This window comes from Balaenoptera musculus, chromosome 3 (assembly GCF_009873245.2).
Source record: "Balaenoptera musculus isolate JJ_BM4_2016_0621 chromosome 3, mBalMus1.pri.v3, whole genome shotgun sequence".
Classification (NCBI taxonomy): Eukaryota; Metazoa; Chordata; class Mammalia; order Artiodactyla; family Balaenopteridae; genus Balaenoptera; species Balaenoptera musculus.
Genome location: NC_045787.1, coordinates 15,332,391 through 15,350,702, shown reverse-complemented (window position 1 = coordinate 15,350,702; position 18,312 = coordinate 15,332,391).

Here is an 18,312-nt window from a genome sequence, read left to right as displayed (position 1 = left end):
TTTTCATGTAGAAAAAGAAGAAATCATTATAAGTACTTACTCCTTAACCACAAGGAGTGAAGCACAATTTATCAAAAAGCATGAAGTTTTCAAAGTCATAAAAGATCAACTTAAAGCTGAATGGGGCTTCCTTAGTGGCGCAGTGGTTAAGAATTCGCCTGCCGGTGCAGGGAACACGGGTTCGAGCCCTGGGCCGGGAGGATCCCACATGCCACGGAGCAGCTGAGCCCGTGCGCCACAGCTATTGAGCCTGCACTCTGGAGCCGGCAAGCCACAACTACTGAGCTCGTGAGCCACAACTACTGAGGCTCGCGCGCCTAGAGCCCGTGCTCTGCAACGGGAGAAGCCACCGCAATGAAAAGCCTGTGCACCACAACTAGAGAAAGCCCGCTTGCAGCGACGAAGACCCAACGCAGCCAAAAATAAATAAATAAATAAATAAAAATTAAAAAAAAATAAAAAAGCTGAATGAAAGTAGAGCATTATGGAAATAATGTTTTAGGTGCAAACAGAGACATTTACTACAGTACATTTTATGCAGAAAAAGGTGGAGTATTTGAAGCAAGAAAAACTAAAGAATGAAAACTTGCCAGCTGGTTTTAGAAATTTATCATGGACTTGCCCAAGAAATAAATACATCTAGAGTTCTGTCCAAATACCTCTGATAAATTGTCCTTTCAAACCTTGCTTTCAACTGCTTACACCAGTTTTATTCTATGATTTCTTTGGCAATTAAAGAAATCCATTAAGGGTTTCTCAATCCATGCTTATAAATTTCCTTGAAAATTAACATGTCTGATTTCCAAGGAAATCAGACAGGAGGAAAAAATTAACATGATTATTTTTAGTAACAAATGTGTAGCTCTTAGCCACATTTTACCACTTGTTAAATATTGAATATTTAAAGGGGGAAAAAAAAATAGACACATGAATGGGAGCTGTATTTCCGGAGAATGTACATATAAGAGATAGGGAAAGCAAAAGATGATGAGCTAGGAAGTTACTTATTTTCTAGAATTTGAGAAAAAAATCAAAATAAAAGATAAAAATACATAATAGACTTATTATATTGACATTGATAAAGGTGAAATTGTTCAATGGCCCCATACTAAAACCAAAAAACAAAGGAAAAAAAAATACTCTTGGTTACACCTTCATTTAGAGACTGTCATAAAATACAGAGAAGTTCATAGACTTTAAATTGTACTGTGATATATCAACTCAGTTTAAAGGCCAGAAATTATTATGAAAAGTATACAACTTGTATGCATGCAAATATCTCTACCATTCTATCTCATAAAGCACTGTATTTCTTCTTAAGTAATATAAGAACATTATTTTAATTCACATGGCATTACTGTTTAATTATAAAACTTTTGGTAGAAAATAACATGAAATAACTTGTTTCAAAACAGTGAATATGTAGTAAAGCAGGTTGAGAGACACCACATGCCACAGTCCTTAGTGATACTGCATATTTTACCTGCCTTTACCTGTAACCTTTGTTTTCATGACATTAGATTGATAGCTGCAGGTGACCAAAATCCATAGCACATAATTTCATTTTCTTGTGTTTTCGTTAGAAACTGCTCTCACATTTAACAGCATTAACAGAGCCACTGCTCTGAAAGCTTGAAGTTCAGGGACAGAACCAGGAAAGTGTGACTCGATGTGGAAGACCACTCCACCCAAAGCCAGAGTCATGACAGCCCCTTTGAAGATATTTGGAATTTGAAAACTTTGATTATTTAGGAGCATCAAAGTCCTACAATCCAGGAAGAGTGACGGCAGAGCATGTGATACTAAAACTGTGGCCCTTACATATATGGCACTTTTATTCACGCTTTAATGGAATTTCTGGCTTGAGAATAGGTCATGTCGGAGACATTATTTTTGTATTTTATTCAAAATTTTAGAGATGCAAATGTGAAGTCAAATCATTAATTAATTCATCATTTACTGACATTTTAAAAAATCAAGCAACTTCCTAAGCAAAAGGGATACCAATAAAGAATGCTATAGACCCTTTCTCATCTTTAATTATATTCTCTGAAATTTCACTTGTTCTAATCTCTATAGCAAGTTTTGATTCTCTTTACAGCAGTTAAGATTCTATGATGTGCTGCCCAGATACCCCTTCAGATATGTAGTCTTATTCCCCCAGCTGTTGGGGGTTCTTTCAGCAGACAATCCTGATTTATTTCCTCTTCTGTAACTGTCTCACTCATAGTCTGTGTCTAGTGACTAATTAGTCATATGCTATGTATATTGGTCTCATGAAAGTTATCAGTCTAATTTCACAGGTGACTCATTTCTGGACCCCCTTTCCATCATCAGCCGTTACTGATGATCATTTCAGCTTCACAGTGTCTGTGAAGTCAGCTGGGGATTGGCTACACTACATGGCAGCCCCACCTCTCCCAGGGCCTTCTGTTTCCATACTTTTCTGTCCACCGTTGTTCATTCCCAGACAATTCTCTGCCTACTAGTATCTATCTCAGACAGCTGCTTCTCAGGGAACCCTGCTTGTGATAAATCCAGTTCATCTATATCCACAGATGCTCTCCTAGACTAACACCCCTGTGTATTTCACGCTCACCACCTATTTTGCTTCTTTTGATTCACCTTTGGAGGAAAAATAGAACAGCAATAGTCCTGGTAGCTCACACAAATGAGTGTTATGTTCTTCCCATTGATTACTTATACCTAAACTCCAAAGTGGCAGTTATGTGCCACGGTGAGAAAGAATGTAGGCCCTGAATTCAAACTCCGTGGTTATAGGCCTCATGGAATCTGTACATGGGTTTATGGGTGTATTAAATGTGGAGAGATGCAGTAAATACCTAGGACATGGTAAGTGCTAATTGGAGTGACCAGTTGTCCTAGTTTGCTTGCGACTTTCCCATTATCCGTGTTGAAAGACCCATGACTAGGAATCTTCTGAATCACAGGCAACTGAGACAGTTGATAATCCTATTGCCAGTAAACATTAGCCATGACTATTGTGTGTATAAAATCCAGAGCAGTGACTGAAAATTGTGTTGCCTATAGCAACTTCCACTCAAGGTTGTTTGAAACATATTTTAAAAGCTCATGTGATGTTTCACACAATGATGTTATTAAAAAATATGTCTTCTTGCAACATTCTATTCTCACTTATTATTCTTGAACTGGAAGCATAACTAAAAATTCCAGTTTTCAAATTGTGAAAAGTTTAAATGTGAATGACTTGGGACAATACACTAGGCTCCTGAATTTGAGACTCATCTCAACTACAGTCATCAGCCCTTTGAGCACATTTTGCCGTGACAGTTTTCTGCCCAAGGAGGGTGTATTTCTCCTTCTCAGAAAGACAATGTGGAAATGTGAAAACCCTCATCCAGGGAGCAATTCATCTGTGCATGAAGTTTTATATATTTATAATATTGAATGCAAATGAAAAGCCATTTCCCTCAGAGAAAATAAATCATACTCTTCTTCCTAAAATTTGAGTACTTGAAATGGTTTTATCTTACATAAAAATATATTTTATAATTACTCTTAGGAATTTTTCTCACTTTGTAGGTTTATGCTTTTGGCAACATACCACCTATATTTCTCGCCCCACTAATTTACTTTGGCTTCTCAGCAATATTTACAACCATGGTTTCTCTCTCTCTCGAAATTTTAAAGTAATTCTAAAGTATTCATATCACCTTGTTGCATTATTGCTGTTGTTGTTGTTATAAGCTGCAATATAACCTTGTCTTTGTGTGGATAAGGTAAAATTAAGTGTTAGATGGCTGACAAGACCACCATTCATGATGAGATTTTCAATTTTCTAAATAATAACAGGAGATAGCAAGAGGCGGATATTCCCAGGGCAGGCACCCAAAGTGTTACTGACTTACTTTTCTATTTTCTACCAGTTGTACAGAGTTTGATAATCATACTCATATGCCATAATATGTAAAAAAAATCTATGTTAACTAAGAATTTTAGTAATGAAATAAGCTATCTAGAATGTAAGTTGTAAATAACAAATAGTCAATATTTTGCAAAGTGGCTTTAAATACTTTGTCATAATGAATAAATGAGGTTCTCAGAAGAAGATGTAAGAATAGTTAGAAGAGTTGATACAAGATTTCCTGTTTTAGCTCCAAACCATAGAGCTTGGAATTTAACATTCTTGTTTTACAACAGCAAAAAAGCCGAACAAAGAGAAAGCAATGATTTTCTTAGACCCATCAGAGAACAGAAGTTTCAGAGCAAGCCGCCACCATGAAATCGAGAGAAGTTATTTCCAGGGTAAACACAGGACCTAACATTTGCTTACCTAGAGCAGAAGTACCAGGATGCCCTAAATCAGTAGGAAGATTAAAGCAGAAATGTTCACAAACTGTAGAGGCCAAGTGTTGGCTAACAAGAGAATAAGAACCTCCTGGGGTTACTGTCATAGTTCTCTTTTCCCAGAAGCTTTTACTCCAGTCTCTCTCTCAGGTCCTTATTGTGAAGATCAAGTTTAACCCCTATGACTCCAGGAGAGGGACAGAAGCAGTAGCCATTGTGAAGTTCACCCAGACCTTCCTTCCTTATGGAGCAAAGATTTAGTTTAACCCCAGGAATGTCATTATCAGAGGCCAACAGGAAAACCCATTCTGGCTGGTGTGTGGGAGCACTGCCTCACCAGCCCCACCCCAGCTCTGTTCCAGTCTTCCTGTCTCAATTAAAAGGAAAAGAAAGAATATAGTTACAGAGGAGAAGGCTTCAAGAACATAGATGGAGAAAACTGAAATATACCTGCTGCAGCTGGGGAAGGGATTAAGTGAAATGAGTAAAAAGCTCTACTACTCGAAAAGGGACAGAAACACTCCTGCAAGCCACAGCTCCAAGACACAGGCCCACTGTGCACTCCACAAATTGAGTATCAATCAAAAGATAGACAATGCCTTCCCTTCCCTACATGCTATGGCCTTGCTAATAAGGCTGTACAGCAACAGGAAATGCCAGCCAAGGGAGAAGTACAGGGAAGCCCTAAAGTCAAGAGGGGAGACACAAAATCGGTATAGAGATTTGATGCCACTGGAGCCCACAGCTACACCAAATATCCAAAACAGAGCAACCCATGGAAAGACTAACATAAATTCTCACATTAAAAGCCTACCACCATAGAACATGTCTGGCTCTCAACAAAAAGAAATTACAAGGCATATCAGAAAAGCATTTGATAAAATTCAACTTTCATTCATGATAAAAACAGTAAAAACCTATAAATAGAAGGTAACTTTCTTAATCTAAGAAAGGATATGTATTAAAAAACCTACCCCTTACATTACATTTAATAGTAAGTAGTTGAACACTTTACCTCCCAGCATAAGAAACAAGGCAAGTATCACCTTTTTCCCCAATCCTATTAACAGAATACTGAAAGTCCTAGTTAATATAATAAGGCAAGGAAAACAAATAAAAGGCATGAAGAATCAAAAAGGGTGCAATAAAACTGTTTTTATTTGCAGATGACATGATTGTTCTTATAGGAAAAAAAGTCTGCTAGAATTAAAATCCAAGTTTAGTACAGTCAGACACAAAAACCAATAAAGAAACTTCATTGGTTTTTCTACATACTAGCAATAAATAACAGGAATTCAAAATCATTAAAATATCATTTATAATAGCACCAAAAAGGAGAACTTAGATATAAGCCTAACAAAATATGAGCATGCCCTGTATGCAGAAGATTACCAAAGCCTGATAAACAAAACAAATGAAATTTCAATAAATAGAGAGATAATCCAAGTTCATGGAAAAGACTCAATATTTTTTAAATCTTGATAAGCCTCAGTCCAAGCTAACAAAGAAAAAATTGTATCTGTATATTCAACATAAAAGCAGTAAATTTGCAGCAATCTTTTTGTAGATATCAATAAATATGGTCTTAGAATTATATGGAAAGTCAAAGGAAATATAATACTCAGAACAATGTTTTTTAAAAAAGGTGGAGGACTCACATTATCTGGTTCCAAGACTTTCTAGAAAATTTTAGTAATCTATTGTAGAATACCAGTAAAAGGATAAACACGAAGACAAATGGAATGGGATAGGGAACATAGAAATACACTGACACAAATACAGTCAACTTATTTTTGTCAGTCTTGATGGAAATTCAGTGGAGAAAGGATAGTGTTCTTAACAAATGGTACTTAAATGATTGGACATTATATATTTTTAAAAAAGAATTTCAACACATACCTCCCACATTACACAAAATTAACTCAAGATGGATAATAGAAATAAATTAAAATGCAAGACTATAAACCTTCTAGAAGAAAACATATGAGAAGATCTGTGTAATTTTGAGTTTCGTGATGAGTTTTTAGATACAACACCAGAAGCATTCTCCATTGAAAAAAAGAGATAAATTAGAATTAATTATATATAAAACTTTTGCTCTGTGAAAGATAACTATTAAGAGAGTGAAAAGACAAGTGACAGATTGGAAATAAATATTTGCAAATTATATATCTGGCAAAGGAGGTGTATCCAGAATATATAAAGATGTCTTAAAGTTCAATAAGGTAACAAAAACACAAATATTAAATAGGCAAAAGAAGTTCACAGAGACTTTAACAAAGAAAATATACAGATGTGAAATAAGCATATGAAAAAATGCTCACCATAATTTATCGCTAGGAAAATGCAAATTAAAACCAGAAATAGACATTACATACATATTAGAATGGATGAAACTAAGGAACACAAATCTGAAAATACCAAATGCTGGTGAGAATGTGGCGCAACGACAACTCTCATGTACCTCTGGTGGCAGTGCAATGTGGCAGTCATTTTAGCCCCAGTTTGGTGGTTTCTTAGAAAGTCAAACACAGACTTAACACATGACCCAGCAATCCTGCTCTTAGGTAATTATTCAACTGTTTTTAAAACTTGTATCCACACAAAAACTTGCACTCAAAGCAACTTTATGCATAATCACCAAAACCTAAAAACAACCAAGGTGGCCTGCGATAGGTGAATGGATAAACAAATTGGAGTACACACATTAAATGGAATACTAGTCAGCAATGAAAAAGAACAGGCGTTAATCCACAGAGCAACTTGGATGAACCCTAAATGCATTTTTCAAAGTGAAAGAAGACAGACCAAAAAAGTTACATGCTTTGTGATTTCATTAGTGAGACTTTCTAGAAAAGGCAAAACTACAGGAACAGGAAAGAGATCAGTGGTCACCAGAGGTTTGGAGGGAGGGGCTGTATGACCAGGAGAGGCACAGGAGATATTTTAAATTGATGGGACTATTCAGTATAATGGTGAATGGTGGTGGTGGTGGTAATGTCTTTGTTGAAACCCACAGAACTCCACAACACAAAAGGTGAAACAATCTATGAAAATTAAAAAAAAACAACAACAACAACTAGGAAGTCTGGGAAATCCCAGGATGGAATGCAAACTGCAAAACAAATATTCAACTGTAATACAAATATATGATATAATCTTACTGAAAAGCGGTCAGGGGGTGGAGAGAGTGCTACCTGAAGTAACTTTGGAGACTGATCTTTTGGCTGGAAATTCTAGGCCAAAAGAATACAGTTACTCTAGATATACACTGTTCTTTAGGTGGTAAAGTCATTTCTCATAGGTATGTGCATTAACAATTCTAAAACTGCTGTATATGTATACTGGGATTAAACCAACAAGTAAATGTAGGGCAGATGGTAAGAACCAGTTTTCTTACTGTTGCACTGGGAGGTTAGAAATCAGCAAAGGAGGAAGGCCAGTAAAAACCATGTGGGAATTTATTATAGTTGAAGACATCAGTATAAATTCTTGTTCACCTTAATATACATACAGATGGAGAGTTTACAGAAATAAAGAAATGTGTATATACATATGTTAATATAAACACATATATTTCTTAACTTTGCTTGCTGAGGGGGTCTAGAAATAATGACATCCCAGTAGCAAAGAGCAAACTCAGCCAGGATCTTGGATTCTAACACTGTTCTCCAATGAAAGAAATCAGGGCTCCTTAGAAAAGTGGCTGATTCTAGGTCTCAGGCAGGGAATATACCAACTGAGCATGGAGCATCTTGTCATGACAGAAAGCAAGAAAGTAGTTAAAAAGCAAAATGCTGTGGACATGTCAAAGGGACACAGGAGCCAACTTGAAAGAGTTCCCAATGGCCGAAGCTAAAAATAGCTTCAATAGGGCAATATTAAATGAAATTCATGAATATCTACCGATATCAATAAATGATTGAATAAATGTAGAAGAGAGAAATCTCCTGAAGAATTGCAAATTAATTGTGTAAATACTCCCTCCTCAAAGATGAAGCTTAATTCCCACCTCTGGAGTGTGGGATGAGCTTAGTGACTTGCTTCAGAAAGTAGAATATGGAAAGGGATGAACAGAAACTTTACAATGGAGAAATCTAGCAGACACTACTTCAGCCAGCTGGTCAAGACTAACATCGTCAGTGATGTCATGTTGAGAACATGTACCACTGATACAATGTGATAAGAATGGCACTTCACCTCTGTGGTTTTCTTCCCAAGAGCCCATAACCCCAACCTATGCATGAGAAAAACACCCTTGGAACTCAGGTGATGTGAGAAAGTCCAAACCAGTCCAATAAAGAGACAGCACAGAGAAAACCACATGGAGAGGAAATGAGGTCCCCAGTTTACAGGCAATCTCAACCACAAGACCTGTGAGTAATTTCAAGTGATTTGAGATCCCTGCCTTTGTATCTTCCAACTGAGGCTACAGAAATCACAAAGCAGAGTTAAGACATCCCCATTGGCCCTTTTGATCCACATACAGAATTCTTGAGTACAATAAGCATTAAATGACATTTAGTTTGGGGTAATTTATTATGCACCTATAGTATCAAGGAAAAAAAATCTCAAAAATACGTTGAATGAAAGAAGCAAGACACAAAGCTGTAGATATGAATAGCACAATTAATCTATGGTGAACAAAATCAGAGCAATGTTGCTGGATGGAGGGGTTTCTAGAGAGCAGCATGAGGGAACTTTCTTGGGTAATGGAAACAGTCTATGTTTTGTTTGTGGTGGTAGTTAAACGAGTATTCATTTTTCAGTATACATATTCAAACAGTACACTTAATCTAAGATTTTTTCACCTCAAACCCTTTCTGGAATCATATTCTTTAAAACGCTGTAAAAATTAATAATATGTGACATTTTTCTTATTCTCTTTGATTTCTCTGTGGCATAATAGACAATAAAATTTAATATTCTAAGTATGATTTTATTGGTTGAACTGTGATTTTTCACAACTAGTCCCTGATTAAAATTTTGTTATGGATGTTTCCTGTAAAATGATACCAATGGCTTTGCCTACTATCACACTGAGAATGTCATCCTGTTTTGGGGCAAATTGGCCTGATTCTGTATGCCATGCCAGTAGTGTACCATGTAAAGTTTCACTTGATGGCTTTTTAATGAATATCTGATCTGTTGTATTCAACATTCAAACACTTGATCACATGTCTGCTAAATAGTGGAGATTAAGATAAGCATAGATGAAACAAGAATGAGAAGGGCAGTAACAGTCTCTCACTGGCCTATAGTCAGTAGTTAAAACTATAAGTTAATAGCTTTATTTTAGGCTCCTAAGTATTTTCATTCTAACTTCTCACCTTTCAAGTTTCACTGTTGATACTGAGGAAGTGTTTTTATCGTGTACTTCACTACAGTTTCTTCAAAGACAAGTCAAAGGCTATACTTCTTTGATAAATCTCAAAGCTGATGCTTTGAACTGAAGAGTCAGTGACTTGGAAATGAAGTTATATATATATATATTTTTTTTTTTTAATCTTGTAACACCTTTTTATATAGATTATTTCTGAAATTTTACGTAACAAGATTCCAGGGGGTAAAATAAATAAACAAATTTTTTTCTTCACCCCAGCCCCAAACCAAAATGTTGATGTTTGTTTCTAGTATTACTAGTCTAATTTTAAAATTCCAACCAAAATAATGACATAAAAACAAATAAATAAAATGAGTGACTATAGGCTAGAGGAAAGCAGAATTTATGAAATTATAATAAGAAGAGTAAGTTAAAGTTTAAAACGCAAAACTTGCATTCAACAACAATGGCTCTACACAGACTATAAAATATGGGTATGTATATTTGGTGAGGAAGTTTCCATCATATAAATCTTGAATTTCAGTCTATAAAAAAATTCGGTCCTCATCAAGATAATTTTTTAATCAGTTACATAGAATATGTTATATCTGTAATCTTAAATCTTATATGACTATTTAGAGGGAGAAATTATTTTTCTATTGAATGTAATATTATAATAATGGGTCAAGAATAGTTGGTGAAATTTAACTGCTACTGCCAAGGAAGAATTATCACTACTAAATGCAAATTAACTAGCCACTCCCTGGAGTCCGGAAGTTTATGTCTGTCTTGTGTAACAACAAAGCTAAGAAGTATCATGACCATCCCACTACATCCTCTTGTGGTTGTTGAACATACATCAGACACCTGGATTTTTTTTCAATAATTCTATGAACACTGTTTCCCACAGGTTAAGATTTAAAATCTTGTGATTCAGTTATTCATTCATTCAGATACCAAAATTAATTTCAGAATTAACTATTTTTAGAGAAATCACATTTGTAGAAGAGTAACATTTTTACTCAGGAAGTTCATGAAAAGCAGAAACAGCTTGATTATTCAGCTGTGCCATGGGCTTCTCCTGGAAAAAAAAAAAAAAGAGAGAAGCTAAAGAAGGCAGTGTGAAGCATTATATCCAGGTAATAATTCTCTAAACTTTCATTTTTTTATGATTTCACATTTATGGAATAAAAGCAAAGAGAAAAATCATTTTTACTCTATTCCCATTTTAATTGGGAGCTTTAGAGATTCAACTTTATTTTTAAAAAATATTTCCAGCAAAACTGTGGAATGTGTGGATCTTGGCTGTATTTTTTTTTCTTTAAAGTTATAATTCATTGCAAACTGAACTTTGTGGGTTCCTCAAACGCCGGGAAACTCATTTAAATATGCTGTATGTGAACCTGTCGACAGATTTGAGAAAAGCAATTTTAGATGTCAGAATGAGAAAGTACTGGGGGGAAGAAAAACAATATTTTAAATGCAATCTCTATGTTAAGATGCATTTTTATTCCCTGAAATGTTACCCTTTGATGTATGTACAATTCCTAGAGTAGTCAATTAAAAGATTAACAGACCCTGTGGCCACATTATGAATGATAATTATTTGAGCAATCTGCTGCTAGGGTAGATAAATGGCTGTGTCTGAGAAGTACTTTGAAAATAATGATTGCAAGTACAGAGGGAAGTCAAAGTATGTTTTTCTTGTTGAACTCAACAGTGTGATGTAATTTCTTAAGCACTTTGTCTTTCGAAGTCAGGTCTTTGAGCCACAGGTCACTGACTGAAATTTTTTCAGAGGAACTCTGCAGGTAAGGATGCCCATTCTTATTTAAATAGCACCACAGATAAGAATCCTAGTCTATGAAAACAATTGCCCTTAAGGGCTGCCCAAAGGCCTTTAGGAAAGCTTCAAAGAATTTGTTCCTGCTGCCAAAATCAACTGCAACCTTTCCAATCTGGCCCTTTTCCAATCTGATTGCATTTCTGTATTTTCCTCTGTTAGCAGAGGCACATGGATCCAACTGACAGTCAGTGGACACTTGGTTTTGAGGTTTGCAAGCATCACTTTAGTCATAAAAACTTTACCAGCAGTCATGAATCTCTCATCCTTTTGGCACATCCGCTATCCTTTTTTGGAAACTATCCAAGTTAGAGCAGTTACAGAAAGTGTCTTTTGTTCAACATCAGCAATATGATGTACACTTAAAAGCTAGACAGAGCAAACGCTTTGTTTCATTTCTCTACATAGAGATAATAGTTTATGAATTGTTTTATGTTTTTGAACTAGGGGGAAAACAGGAGCTTTTTGCCAATTTCTCTTACGGGACATAAAATGCATTAGGCAGTATCCGCCATGAGTGCTGACACTCTCTGACACAAGGGCAGAGAAGATAAAGCAATAATAATGGACCCTGTTGCTTTGTTATCTGGAAATATATATATACACATATACACATGCACACACACACACATATACCTATGTATATATAGTCAAACTCATTTCAAAAAGATGCATAGAACTGCATATTTAAAATATATTCAAGTAAACAATTTCTATGAAGTTACATATAATTCCCAGCATTTTTAGTGCTATCAAGGTAACATATAGAATTTCAAAAGTACATTTATTGACATGACTTTCAAATTAATAATTTACTTTAAATGATGCCAAGCATCACTTCACATATTTTGTGTTCTATTATGCCGAATGTTAGCAATTTAACCTACTTTACAATGAAGTATAATAGTACAGGCAATTTCTGGTACATATAAATGACCTAATAAAAAGACAAAGGTATATAAAATTCTAGGGGAGGTAAACTGAGGTCAAATGAGCCTCAGTGTGATCAAGGGGAAGCTGAATGACTTAAGAAAGTATTATATAAGGAGTAATTGCTGACAAAACTGTGCTCCTGGGAAGATCAGCATGACTGTCATAATTGACTGCGTAATTGTCACCATATTATCCCATTTCTAACCAAAAACTACTACTCAGTCCACTAAAGGAATTTGTTCAATTATAGATTCAGTATATATTTTATAGAAAATATTAATAGATAAGGAATCATTTACAGTAACACATTTTAACACTAAATTTTCTAGAACATATTTTGATAATTTCCATTATTGTTTAGCATTCTTGAGCTATTATGCTATTGTTTATACCTTAAAATCTTATAAATGACAGTAGAAAATCTACAATTTTGTACAAAATTTTGGTAGAGCAATGGATAGGTTTAAAAGTGTCATGAGGAAAGCTGACTATTGCTTTTTCAATGTATGTTTTATAACACAAAAGTCTATAAATCATGAAAAGGAAAATCATAATTTGCATTGCATTACTCAGTCCTCTTGCCTTACTTGGAGATATCTGATATTTTTCTGGCCAGTGAAAGGTGAGGGGATGTGGTGAGTAAGATGGTCAAGATCTTGATCCATTCCTGGCCCACCTTTCCTTCATTCCTTCTTCCTTTTCACTGGAGAATTTGGGGGGCAGATGTTGAGAGTAATTATATCAGGATTCAAGTACCCTTGAATCTTGGGTGGAGCTGCCCAGAAGATAAACCAGACAAAGAGTTTTTGCACTGGACTTGGTATGTGTGGATTTGTAAGTATATATGGAGTGCTGTGCTACTGAGATATTAGCACAGTGAGCCTACCCAGGCTAATAAGACATTTAAAACAGTGTGAAGGCTACCTGTGCTATGGATGAGGCTAGAATACAGCCAACATTCAGTTAACATAAGCAACCTTTATTATTATTAATGGACAAAGTAAATCACTTCAATTTGAACTCACATTGCAGGAACTAGACAGAAGAGAGACATTACAAATTAAGAATAAGAATAAGAATAAGAATAAAAGAATAAGAATAAGAATAAGAATAATGAAAGAACTCAAGAATTGAGAATGCCTTGTCTGGAAGAGCAGCTCAAGGAGTGTTTAAGGGACATTCCAAAAAGTGAACGTGTGCTTCATATTACTAAAAATGAGAAGATTGGGACCATACAAGAGACCTTGTTGACTGAGAGCTTTATGAAAACCTAAGGTGCTGATGATTAAAAAAATTAAAAAGGAATGCTTAAGTGGAGGTAGCAATATAAAAATTAAAGTCTAAGGAGAACTGTCTGAAGATAAAGGACCATAGGGTCAACTTACTGTTTCTACGAACTTCCTGTTCTTAAACAAAAATCACAACAGACAAGGCATGTCTTCTTTCTCATGACAGAGTTCAGGAATAGCAAATACATCAACAGAGTCTTCTTTAACAAACCTTTACATAGATAATGACAGAGAACAATCCACTAAATCTTTTTCACCATTTATTAAGCTCTGTTGTTCAGCTTGAGTTTCTATGATCATTAAATTGGGATTTGCATTTCGTTAATACACGTTTAATGCCATCTAAAAATATACCGCAATGAAAGTATATGAATTGTTTCTTTATCTTAAATAATTATTTTTATTTGAAGGATATCTATTTTTCTTTTCTATGTTCACCTAAAATTGAGACATTAAAACATCTCTAACATTAAAGCAATTGAAAATATCTGTATTTCGGCTTTGCTAGTATGACTGTAAGAACATAAAATAACAGTACAACAGCCTTCTAGTGACATCTGCTGAACAACCAGACTATTCCTTAAGCAATAAATAGAAAAGGAGAAGGTATCTCTGTTTGCAAAACAGATAGTAAATGAATTTTCCTGAGTTTCCATACAAAATTAAAACATAAGATTTAAAATCAGACGATTGGGTATTTCTTAGTTAAATGTAACTGTATGACTAGTTGAACAAGAATCTTGACTGTGTTGACACATTGCAAAATATAAATTATCGCCAAAGCATGGTGCCAATTTTTCTTCTTCATGATCTCCTCCAGTTCTACAAAAGTTTAATTTAAAGGAACATAGCTTTAAGAATAAAAAAAAAAAATTTCTTATGGCAGGAGGTGCTGAAAATTAGCAATGCATATATAACAGACTCAAGAAAGATGGAGAAAAGAATGAGGCATAGAAGTCATATTTATGAGAGCAAGCAAGGTTAGATGACTTCTGATACAAGAAAAATGAACTGTAGAAATTTTAAAAAGTTTATAAATAAATTAAAATAAAACAAATTATTTGAAAAAATTCTAAAATAACTGGAAAATTATTTATAAAAATACATAGTAGCTAAATTAATCAGTTAATATCAGATAAATATATGGCATGGATCAATGATTAGTAGAAATACATTAAATATTTTAATGCTAGCAAAATATATAGATTAATAAAAACTTTTAAATAATATTGTATGGAATAATTGTCCTAATATATAGTCTCATTTAATAAACCAAGTAACCCCAAGAGGCGGGTATATTTCAGTTTAGCTGGGAAGGAAACCAAGGTGACATGAGTTTAAGTGGCCAGCCTCATGACAAGGTCATGAGACTTGGACTTCAAAGATCACCTCCATTGTCCTTTATACTGCACAGCTCCCATTTAGAGGAAATACTGCTTTCATTAAAGGCTGAAGACACTTATTATAACATTTGGCATGTGTTAAAAATAGAACTGTTAGAAGTCATCACCTTAAGTAGTATGTCATGATCCTGAGGCAAACATCTACATTCTTTAATTGGAAAATAAAATTGTCAAGTATTTTTTAAAATTTCTTTTATGTTTAATTGATTTTTTTCTTTCTGCAGCATTATATTAAAAGCTATTTTACAACATTCTGTTGGTACATATTAGTTTGGGGCATGTTTTCATGATTTTAAATTATGGAAGCAATTATGTAAGGAATCAGCCAAATTCTGTTTATGAAACTTTTATAGCTCTTGTCAATAAAGAACAGATGGTTTAAAAAAAAAAAAGAACTTTGTATTGATAATATCACAGTCTTAATGTTACAGAATATTTTTTTTTAAACTTGTTTGAAGGTAAAAAGAGAATTGATCTTCACATATTTTTCTTAACCAACATAAAAACATCTAATGTTCAGGGATACTACTACAGTTGCATGTGTGTTGATAAAATTTGAACATGCTTTTAAAATTCCTGGCACCATTTACTATTAATTTTGAGTTTTGTCACTGCTTAGAAGATCAAATATTCTACCATTATATGATGCATTAATTAAAATAAGATTTGTGTTCTTTTTTCATCAGTAAGCTAGTTTCCAAACAAGATTTCTGAGTCAAATTTATTTGTGAAGATTACTCTTCCTTTTGGCCTAGATTCTCTTCTCCAGTACCCTTGCATGTTTCCAGGAACAAATTAGATGCAAAATAAATATTTATGATGATGCTGATGGTGATGATGATGACAATATATGAAAACTAATGACTGCTGTAAGGAATCATTGCACACACACTATAATCAAAAAAGAAAAGTAGGTGTGAAAGAAAGAGAAGATTACAGAACATCTTTTTCAAGTTGCCAAAAAGTAAATCACATTCTTCCAAGATAAATCACTGTATGCTACTTTTATCAAAATTTTTTATTGTTCAAACTTAGTTTAAAAAAATAAACAGTCTTGTGATTTTTAAACACATTTAAAACTTTTAATTTAAATAGTATGAATGATGTGGAGGTATCTGATTACCCCACTTGTAAATGACATATCTTAATTCAGTGATCCTAGCTATGGTTTTTGAGAATCTTGTCTGTCTCTATTTACCCCAAGGAGACAAAAATGTTCCTTCTTATATAATTTTAACTTGTAAAGTGCATGAATGAGTGAGGTAAATACTGAATAAATGAATAAATAGATAAATTAATAATATAATTATCAACACATTTTAAAATCTAGAGAAATAGATTGTTATATTATCAAAAAATAAAAAAGAAAGAAAGAAATGATACAGTATTGAGAGGATTCCAAAGAGGCATAGGTATATTTCCTATATGCAGTTAATGCTCTGCTAAATTTGCTCAGAATTCAAGCTAAGAATTTTGAAATACTCATTAATTATACTTCCAAAATATTAGATTTTTTTCCCCAGAAATCACATAAAATATGATAATACAGGTCCACTTTATGCCTTCAGTGAGTTAAGGTATTTTGTATAATTTATGAAAAGATTAGAAAGAGCCAGAAAATCCAAGTAACTAAGACAAAATTAAGCAGGTGGCTCAGGGGAAATTTGGAATCCAGGTAAAATAATAAGGTAGCAAGTATAAAATTTCAAAACCACAAACAAATAATGTAACTTACTTTTCTATAAATCAACTTTGTCTCTACAAAGAGAGACAATATTAGTCCTAGTCAACTCCAGATGAACACAATATATTTGGGTTTTTCTATCACCTGGCCTCTCCCTTTTCCTCAGAGATCAGTGTAAATTTCTGAGGGTGCATATAATGCCATAGCATGAGTTGGAAACTGAAGGTGTGATACAACCTCTATGGGTAAAGGTAATCATCTACCCTTAGTGGCTATGTCATATTGGGTAGGTAGTAATAATTAGTGTTGACCTGAAACAGATAACTTACAGATATTTCTCCAGCAAAAATGGATTTATTGGTAATCAGCCAAGAATTGCAATTTGGAGTCCACAACCTTGGTGAGCCATGTGTTACGTCCGCTCAGAGCAAGAGAAGGAGGACACTTTTATAGAGGGGAAAAGGAAGTTGGGAGGGCCATAGCAAACAAAGATTCCTTGACTTTTCATTGGCTGAGTCCTTGCCAGGAAAGAAGAGGAGTCTTTCTTTTTCCTGTTGGGCTCTGTTATTGTCTCAGGGTGTAAGGGCTCCCCTTCTGGTCTCCCAGCTCTATTTAATTAACGTTTCTGTTTATTGATTTTTTTTACATTATTTACAATTGTTAGAGCCCCTACTCTATATCAGACACTGGTCTACATTCTTTCTTTATGTATTAGTTTACTTAATCCTCCCTAGATTTTATATCTAAGGGAGCCGAGGCACAAAAGGTTACGTTATCTGTCTACCATCCTACAGCAAGTGTCAGGATGCTGGCTTCCATCACTGACCTCAATCACTACAACGTACTGCCTCTCTATGTTCCCAAGGTACAAAGTTTTATCAGTCCTTGGAAGTGGGTATATATCTCCTCATGCTAGTATCACAGAGACTCCTCCACTCAACCCACCCCACTCTGTCTATAGCTCCATTATGTTGGAACTGCTGATGCCTACTGGAAAGATCACAAGAGTCCTTCAGGTCTCTCAATGTCTTATGTGTATGTGTGTGTGTGTATGTTGGGAGTGGAAGAAGGGCCACAAGAGAGAGGGATGCTGGCTGTGCCTCAGGAGGTATTCTTCTGGATCTGTCTTACACATGGGCTAAACTACTGAAGCTTAAAATCCAATGATTTTATGTCTTTGTTCTCTTAGTTGACTTGACAATTTCCCACAGAGAAGTGTGTTGTAACAGAGTTAAAGATTCACAAGGGTTAAGGGAACAACAGACTCCATAATGTGTCGTATCACCACAATAAGGGTGAAAATAACAAAACACTATCTCCTGTACCCAGAGAATTTCAGAGACCTCAGGTCCAAATCTTTACTTTTTAATTATTTGTGATTGCTCATACGTCTTACAGGTGTTCTTTAAAAGTGTCTACATTCTGCCCTCTCCTTGTCCAATATCAACATGAATTTTTTTCATTGCAATAGCAGTCTCTGAAATGTCATATATGAGTCTTCTCTTTGG